Source organism: Lepus europaeus, chromosome 3 (assembly GCF_033115175.1).
Source record: "Lepus europaeus isolate LE1 chromosome 3, mLepTim1.pri, whole genome shotgun sequence".
NCBI lineage: Eukaryota > Metazoa > Chordata > Mammalia > Lagomorpha > Leporidae > Lepus > Lepus europaeus.
Window position 1 is genome coordinate 32,684,492 of NC_084829.1, and position 8,746 is coordinate 32,693,237.

The 8,746-nt window shown below is 51.9% G+C and overlaps 1 pseudogene; it reads right to left on the bottom strand.

The window, feature by feature from the left end:
• Positions 1-242: 242 nt before the first annotated feature.
• LOC133756490 (mortality factor 4-like protein 2) lies at positions 243-6,822 on the bottom strand (annotated as a pseudogene).
• Between the last annotated feature and the right edge of the window lie 1,924 nt (positions 6,823-8,746).

An 8,746-nucleotide genomic window follows, 5' to 3' on the forward strand; every position in this document is an offset into this window, starting at 1 on the left:
AGCAACGCTGTCAACTATGCAATAAGTGTTCTACTGAATTTTTCTTCTTTTTCTAATTACTGCTACACTGGTAGCAACTTTGAAATGAGAAAAGGAGCTTGCACTCCTTTTATTTTCTGTTTAATGTAGAACAGAAAACAAATTGAAACATAAGCCCTGTAATACATGAACAATTTTAAAGAATGTCATCTATACAAGAAAAAGACAAAGAACAACAACAGGTGTTTTACGGATACCAGACATCAATGGTGAGTGGTCAGTAGACCCCCCCGGTGGTGCTCAGCAAAGCCACTTTGTAATCACTGGCAGTAAACAGAGATGCAGAATTCTTTGCCAGGTATTTTAGAAAATCCTGCAAATAGCCCAACAATAGAGCAAGGCTCTTCTCATCAAGGGGCGTATAAGCCAACATTGCTCCAATTCTCACAAATATCTCAGTAGGTGTGGTGCTCCACAAACCTGGGACATTGGTGAGCCAACAGGATTTCAGCATACTGGGGCCTCTCAAACTTGCAGAGCAGCTGAGTGCCCCACATCCCACTGAAATACTCTTTTCTACCTCCCACAACTTCATTGACGGCATGTTCCTTGTTGTCGATGTCTCCCTGTGACATCTTGTGACTGGCGTACTCTTCAGAATAGCATCTACGTTCTTCTTGGCAGGGAGTTGAAAGAGCTGCTTCTGCCTGGTTACTAAGTCCCAGTCCTCAACAAGCCACGGTTTTAATTTTTTTTTGAAGATTTATTTTATTCATTTGAAAGACAGAGTTACAGAGAGAGATAGGTCTTCCATCTGCTGGTTCACTCCCCACATGGCCACAATGGCTGGAGCTGTGCCGATCTGAAGCCGGGAGTCAGGAGCTTCTTCCAGGTCTCCCACATAGGTGCAGGGGCCCAAGGACTTGGGCCATCTTCTGCTATCCCAGGCCATAAACAGAGAGCTAAATCAAAAGAGGGGCTGCCAGGACTAGAACCGGCACCCATATGGGATGCCAGGGCTTCAGGCCAGAGTGCTAACCCGCTGCACCACAGCACCGGCCCTGATTTTAATTCTTCAGGAGTCTTCCCTTTCACTTCCATCCTATTCTTGATCGCATCCTCACTTTCGACAGTGGGATTGGCCCGGGCCCTCTTCTTCCGAGGTGTCTGGGGTGCTTCGCTGGTACTGCCGCCATCTCCGTTTCCGGGAGTCTTTGCTTGTTCTTCCTTGTCTTCCTCACAGATCCCGAGGGGGTTTCTCAGCCGAGTGCCCCTCCCCATCATCCTGGGAGAGCTCGTCCCCGTCCCCGGCTGTTGGCCAGCTGTCTTCTTTGCTGAGGAGGGGCCTCTCACCTGACTTCTCTGCGTGTTGCCTCTGGGCGGCTCCTGAAGCTGTCGTCCTCCGCAGAGTGCTGTCCAGGGGTGGGAGAACCCTGCCTTCTGGAACGCATTCAACCCTTCCTGCTTTCCCTTCCAAGGAGGCCTAGAGAGCTCCCAGGTTTACAGATCTTCTGAGTTGGTCTGTAAGGATGGAGTGGGAGGCACAACCCAAGGTTCTGTAATCAGCGATGGCTCTGCAATCAGGATCTGACCTCCTGACCCTACTGCATTGCAAACTTAAGCTTTTCTGACTGTGACCTGGAATGAGATTCCAGTTCTTCCCAGCAGCCGACGTGTGATCACTGCCGTTCCTCCAGAATGGCAGAAGAAGCTCCTGGCTCCTGGCTTCGGATCGGCACCAACTCTAGCCATTGCAGCCAATTGGGGAGTGAACCATTGGATGGAAGACCTCTCTCTCTCTCTCTCTCTCTAACTCTGTCTTTCAAATAAATTAATAAATCTTTAAAAATAATAATAATAATATTGGGCCCGGAGCTGTTGGGTAGTGGGTAAGGCTGCTGCCTGCAGTGCTGGCATCTCATATGGGCGCTGGTTCGAGTCCCAGATGCTCCACTTCCCATCCAGCTCTCTGCTATGGCCTGGGAAAGCAGTAGAAGATGGCCCAAGTCCTGGGGCCCCTGCACCTATGTGGGAGACCCAGAAGAAGCTCCTGGCTCCTGGTTTTAGATCGGCGCAGCTCCAGCTGCAGCAGCCATCTGGGGAGTGAATCAGCAGATGGAAGACCTTTCTGTCTCTCTCTCTATAACTCTGCCTCTCAAAAAATAAATAAAATCTTAAAAAAAAGCTCTATGTGATAGAAAACCATAGGAAAAGGAGCCCATTTACACCAAACGAGACTCACTGTGCCTGGCAGCTCGCTATAACGCTGCTGGGACCACCCTCCCCAGCATTGAGCACTGGGAAGCACTGGGAAGGAGAAACAACCCTGGGGGAAGCATCCATATCCTTGGGTTATGAAGGCACCAGGGTTCAGAGAGGGTGTCTGGGACCCAGCTACAGCTCTTAATGCCTAAGCAGGAGCCTACTGCCTTGCCTAAGCCAAGATAGGACAGGAAGCGAGCGAGACACCTTCCCAATGCTGTCCTTAACCCCAGCCTCTGCCCCACCATGCCCCGCATTCTCCCTCCACACTCTGTGTTCTCCCTCCACCTAACCACCTCTGTCTCCCTTGCCGTTTCTTCTTTCTTCCAAGCTCTAGCCTAGGCCCAGCCTCCTCTTCCACAAACAGCGTGAGGTCAGCAGCATGGCAGAAGTGGCAAGTTCAGTCCTTTCCACCCACATCGCCCTCATGGTTCTCCAAGACTTCTAGAACTTAGCCTAAGGAAATAATTGAACAACCATGCAAATACGTAGGTTCAAGAATATTTGCTGGGGCCAGCGCTGTAGCGTGGCAGATAAAGCTACCACCTGCAATACTAGCATCTCGTATGTTTGCCAGTTTGAGTCCCAGCTATTCCACCTCCAATCCAACTTCCCAAGTGCTTGGGCCCCTGCACCCACATGAGAGACCCAGAAGAAGCTCCTGGCTCCTGGCTTCAGCCTGGCCCAGCCCCAATCTTTGTGGCCATTTGGGGAGTGAACCAGTGATAGAAAATCTCTCTCTCTCTCCACCCCCATCTCTCTTTCTGTAACTCTGCCTTTCAAATAAATAAAATCAGTCTTTAAAAAAGGAATATTTATTGTAGCAGAGTTTATCATATTTTAAAAAAATTTGAGTGGCCCTTGTTGTGGCATAGTGGGTTAAGCTGTCACCTGCAATGCAGGCATTTCTCATGGGCATCAGTTTGAAGCTGCACTGCTCTACTTCCCATCCAATTCCCTGCTAATGCACCTGGGAAAGCAGCGGAAGATGCCCCAAGTGCTTGGGTAGGCTCCTGTACCCACATGGGAGACCCAACATAGAGTTCCAGGTTCTGGGCTATGGCCTGGCCCAACCCCGGCCTTTGCAACCATTTGGGGAGTGAAATAGCAGATGGAAGATCTCACTCTGTCTCTCTCTCTCACTGTAACTCTGCCTTTCAAATAAATAAATCTTTAAAATAAAATAAAAATAACAAGAATTGTGTTGGCTTGAAGATTTCCATATCTCTTCTGTGGGATTCCTGCCAAAAATGCATATGAGACCTAGCCAAATTTAGGAACAGTCTACAATATAAGTAAACTCTATTCTCTTTTTTAGGATTTATTTTTATTTATCTGAAAGTCAGAGTTACACAAAGAGAGAAGGAGAGACAGACAGACAGAGAGAGAGAGAGAGAGAGAGAGGTCTTCCATCTGCTGGTTCACTCCCCAACTAGCTGCAACAGTCAGAGCTGCGCTGATCCAAAGCCAGGAGCCAGGAGCTTCTTCCGGGTCTCCCACACGAGTGCAGGAGCCCAAGGACTTGGGCCATCTTTTACTGCTTTCCCAGGCCACAGCAGAGAGGTGGATCAGATGTGGAGTAGCGGGACTCGAACTGACACCAACATAGGATGCTGGCACTGCAGGCCACAGTGCTGGCCCCAGTATGTAAAATCTGTGGATCTGTGGGAGTGCAGACAAATTGTGTTGTGACATTTCTTTCTTTTTTTTTTAATTTTATTTATTGGGGCTGGTGCTGTGGGGTAGCAGGTAAAGCTGCCGCCTGCAGCGCCGGCATCCCATATGGGTGTCAGTTCGAGTCCCAGAGGAGCCAGCACCCATCTGCGGCACAGCAGAAGATGAGCTATTTTATAGTTGTGAGTGCATGGCTGGTCACAAGGAGACTGTGAAAAGGAGAAAGGCAGACGGCTCTCTGTGGTCACACCTCTTCTCGTCCTCATCCGTACTCTTCTTTTCCCTGTCCTCTTCAAAGGACAGATCACACCGGGGCTCCCCTGCACTGGGCTTGGCCAGCAGGTGCACCAGGGGGAGCCAGCAGTGGAAGGGGAGGGGCAGGGGTTCTCCTCCTCCCCCTGCTATCAGCTGTCCCTGTCTTCCTGCTGTTCCCGTCCCTGCCCTCAGCAGCACACAGCTCCGTGGTGGGGACTCCTGGACTTGGCTTCTCATTGGGACTCCCCTCTCCCCACTTCTCCCCCCACTCTGGCCCTCACGGGGGCCGGGGCAGGGCTGAGTTTCTGCAGGGTGGAGAACATTCTCTCCTGGCCAGGACGGTGCTCTTCTCAGCAGGGACTGCAGAGGCCCCTCCTGGGAGTCACCTGTAACTCCCTCTGGTTCCAGTCCACTCAGAGTCAGTGGCTCCTCTGTGGTCAGGAGCTGGGCTGCCCTGCAGCTTCCTTGCCAGGACGTCCCTGAGGTGTCCCTTAATAATGTGCCTTCCAGAGGCTGCCTCCTTGTCACCTCGCTGGGTGGTTCTCTCCACGTCACCATGTGTCTGTCTGATGGTTCTCTCCATGTCGCTATGTGTCTGTCTGATGGTTCTCTCCACGTCACCACGTGTCTGTCTGATGGTTCTCTCCATGTCACCACGTGTCTGTCTGGTGGTTCTCTCCACGTCACCATGTGTCTGTCTGATGGTTCTCTCCATGTCACCACGTGTCTGTCTGATGGTTCTCTCCATGTCACCACGTGTCTGTCTGATGGTTCTCTCCACGTTGCCACGTGTCTGTCTGATGGTTCTCTCCATGTCACCACGTGTCTGTCTGATGGTTCTCTCCATGTCACCATGTGTCTGTCTGATGGTTCTCTCCACGTTGCCACATGTCTGTCTGATGGCTCACTGATTGTCACCATGTGTCTTTCTGATGGTTCTACCCACATCACCACGTGTCTTTCTGACGATTATGTCCATGTCACTACGTGTCTGATGGCTCACTGATTGTTGCCACGTGTCTGTCTGATGGTTCTCTCCATGTCACTATGTGTCTGTCTGATGGGTCTCTCCACATCACCACGTGTCTGTCTGATGATTATGTCCATGTCACTACGTGTCTGTCTGATGGCTCACTGATTGTCACCGTGTGTCTGTCTGATGTTTCTCTCCACATTGCCACGTGTCTGTCTGATGGTTCTCTCCATGTCACCTTGTGTCTGTCTTAGGGTTCTCTACCTGACACCCTCTGTCTGTCTTAATGGTTCACTGATTGTCCCCAGTGTCTGTCTTATCAGCCAATAGATCGTGAGTCTGCTCTGGACAAGAGGCTTTTCTGTGTCTGGATCCCGCAGCAGCCTGATAAATGCTCACTGAACAGCTCCACGTGAGGCTGAGTCCTAGGACCACTCAGTGGGGCACTATGGTAGCAAGAGGGGGGTGGTGGGAGAGCAGAAAACTTTTGGTTGAGGGAGGGGCTGGCAGAGCCCAGGTGTGGCCAGGGATGCAGTCAGGGTGTGTTGGGGTGGTGGTTACCAAGAAGAGGGAGACCCTGTTCTCAGGGGAGCATTGTGGGCAGGTTCACCTGGGAGCCTTGGTGTAGGCACAGGTGCTGATATTCCGGCTGTAGGGAGGCGGGTTTGCCGTGAAATGAAGACAGGAGCCGACACTACAGCCCAAGAGTGGTTTTGTGGATTATGTGATGAAATCTGCACACAGGCCCTGTCAGCTCGGTGCGCAGAACCTGAATACTACAAGTGCGGATGGAGGCCCAGAGCAGGAGGCAGAGCACCTGGCCCCAGGACACTCGCAGAGAAGCAGGAGTGAGACCGGCTGAGCCCAGGCTGCACTGTGCGCTCTGCCCACGGCGAACTCCTGAACCGTGTGGCCTTTTGGGTCTGGGTTCCGGGATTCCAGTCCTCATTTCTTAGGTTTCTGGACTGTGTTGTCAGCACCTTCCTGCTGGGAGGTGCTGCTGACTGCCAGTGCTGGCCACAAGGGGGCAGCAGAGGGCTGGGAAACCCGGTGTCGCTGGCGCTGCCTCTGGGTTGGCCCTGCTCCTCTGGGGCCTGTGCTGTGCAGAGTTCTGGAGCAGGGGTTTGGAGCCAGGATCTCCGCACTGCTGGGAGCACACACTCCTTTAAATAATGAGGAGCTCACGGAGAAGGAGAATGAAAAGGGAAGCTTCTTTGGTACAAAGCACAGTGACGTCCATGAGCAGCTTTTCCATGAACGCATTTCCAGGGACTTCTGGAATAGCCCCCCCCCCCGCCCCCCTCCCCCCCCCCCCCGGTCCTCGGCCTCCCCTCTGCCCCCCAGATCCCTGGACACCGCTAGGGCTGCTTCCCCAACGTGGTGGCCCCACTGGGAGCAGGCGGGACTCTGGGGGGAGCTGGCGCCGGCAGGGCTGACCCTGGTGGGTTCCTCACCTCGGGACCCCCTGGTCTCAGCTGGGACCGGAGGACAGCAGAGGCCTTGCAGTAACGCAGGAGGACGGGCACGGAGACTCCGTGTGTGCTGCTCAGAGGGAAACGCGGGGGGGTGAGCGGGGCCGAGGGTGTGGTGGGGGCCCTGGGAGAGCTGGGCCCTGGGCCCAGGGCTGAAGCCCACAGCTCGGCCTGTAGAGGAGACTGCGGGAGAGGACCCGCGTCCATCCCGGGACAGCAAAGGGCAGGGGTCCATCCCAGGACAGCAGAGGCCAGGCGTCCGTCCCGGGTCAGCAGAGGACAGGCGTCCGTCCCGGCACTCTCAGGGCTAGAGGGTGCTTCTGCAGCCCCTGCCGCTCTAGGATTTTCCCGCGTTCTCTCAGGGAACAAACCCCAAGGCGTTTCCCTATCACCGGGTTCTCTGTTCCCTCTCTCCAGGACTTACCTGCTCCATTTGGCCAAGGGAGAGTCTGACCTGTGAGAAACTGGGGGGCAGGGGTCAGTCAACTCGTCTGAGGTCACCGTCAGGGCCACTCTCCACTGCTCCTGTGGTCCCAGAACTCTTGCCTCCTTCCTTTGAGATCTTTCTTTTTCTGTGTCATCTTTGCCCTTTTTCCTTTTACATTTTTTATTTAATTTTTGCTTCTTTATTAGCCTAATAAAATTTATTAAGTTTTCTGTAAGAATACCTTTTTCCATCTGACTTCATTATTTTTATTATTATTTGAAAGGCAGAGAGAGGGAAAGAGAGAGGTCTTCCATTTCCTGGTTCACTCCCCACATGGCTTCAATGGCCAGAGCTCAGCCACTCGGAAGCCAGGATCCAGGAGCTTCCTCTGAATCTCTCAAGTGGGTGCAGGGGGCCAGGTACTTGGGCCATCCTCTGCTGCTTTCCCAGGGCTGAGCAGAGAGCTGAATCAGAAGTGGAGTAGCCAGGACTTGAGCTGGCACCACATGGGATGCTGGGACTGCTGAAGGCGGTGGCTTTTATTGATCACGCTACAGTGCCAGCCCCAATTGACTTCCTTTTTTCAACTTTGTACTAGGATGATTTAAACACTTTGTGGAAAGTGCAAATTGTGGAATCGGACCTTGAAATTTTTTTCCAAAATAAACCGACCTTCTATTCTGTTTTCCATGTTTTGAGTCCTTCATGCATCTCAGGGGTTGCAGAGGGACACCTCCTCACCTGCCCTGGACCCTCAGGTGTGGATGTGGGCTGGACACCTGTTCTGAGCAGGGTTGGGCAGGGGTCCCAGGCAATGAGGGTGCTGCTGCTGACCTCTGGGCAGGGCTGGTCAGACCCTGGTCCTTTGTTGGGCTGAGAGCATCTGGATGTTCCTGCACCACATTTGCTTGTAAACATCAGCTGTGGTGCTGACAGCCTGCACTGGGGGTGGGGCCGAAGACTCCTCCCCCCTGAGGGGCAGATGGCAGCCAGAGGGAGGAGCATCCACCAGGGCTCTGCTCAGCAGGTTGATTAGCCACCAGCCAGGATCCTGCTGGTTACAGATTCCAAGGGAAAATTTTAAAGTTGAAACAAAAAGATACAACCCTGTGTGTGTGTGTGTGTGTCTTTTCATTTTTTGCCTATAAAGTGGGCAATTAGAAAAAGTTCTTTATAATTTCACAAGAAGATAATCCAGGAAGCTCTTCTTCTTAGCAGTGTCAAGGCAACTTAGTTTTTTTTTTTTTTTTTTTTTTTAAGCAGACTCTACTTTTGAGAAAAGGCAAGGGTGGGGCCAGGATTTGAGTGGGCAGTTAAGACTAGCTAGTTAGACACCTGCGTCCACACCAGAATGCCTGGGCTGAGTATCTGGCTGCAGCTCCTGATTCCGGGTTCTTCCTCATTCAGATCTCACAGGCAGTGGTCATGGCTCACATATGGGGTTTTAGCCACACACACGGGAGACTGGGCTGAGTCCCTGGCTCCTGGCTTTGGACCCTGAATGGGCATTTAGAGAGTGAAAACCAGTGGGAGCTCTCTCTCTCTCTCTCTCTCTCTCTCTCTGAAATAAATAAATTAAAAATAAAAAGAAAGAATAAGAATGGAAACTACCTATAGTATATTAAAAATCATAATACATTTAACTTACATTGCATTAACTATTTTTATGGCTTAAATATTTATTGAAAGAATTTGAAAGTACTA